This window comes from Triticum aestivum, chromosome 2D, assembly GCF_018294505.1.
Source record: "Triticum aestivum cultivar Chinese Spring chromosome 2D, IWGSC CS RefSeq v2.1, whole genome shotgun sequence".
NCBI classification, from domain to species: Eukaryota; Viridiplantae; Streptophyta; class Magnoliopsida; order Poales; family Poaceae; genus Triticum; species Triticum aestivum.
In genome coordinates, this window is record NC_057799.1 from 166,364,486 (window position 1) to 166,365,168 (window position 683).

Sequence of the window (683 nt, forward strand, 5' to 3'; positions counted from 1 at the left end):
TTAAGGCACCGAAGCAGCGTCCACCCCGACACGACCCTGGTCTGCCTGGTGCGCCTACATTTGAGAATGCAAACGAATCTTCTTTCATTTGCAAACGAATCTGTATGTATTACCATGCCCGTGTTTTCCTTGCAATAATTACTCATTTGAAACAAGATACTCCCTCCGTTCACTTCTGTAAGTCGTTTCAGACAACTTAAAATGAACTGTTTTGCACATTGTCTGAAATGTCTTCAAGGTCTTATAAAAGTGAACAGAGGGAGTACTATAAATTAATTAATGAGGAGTTATTTGAAAAAAAATCAAAACGGTATCCACGCTAACGTGGATTAGAGTGTGTGTCACATAATTAGTTATTTGAATTAGAGTGTGTGTCGCGTAGCGATCTCCAATTCTAACGTGGATTTCACATTTCACTGTATCCATGCTACTTTTTTAATACAAATTCATATGTATATGATGAACACCATGGTAGTGAGAAAACTTTTGGATGGATTCAAACATATGACCTACAAAAAAGCACAACAAATAGAGTCAATGTCAACTTTCCGAAACTTAGTATGGCACGAATTCAAAATAATTACCCGTATGCATGGTCCTTGGTTCAAATCTTACAATGTACACCAAATTGAAACATCGATATTAAGTCTTGTACTATGTACATTCAAATGTTGCTTTTAGCC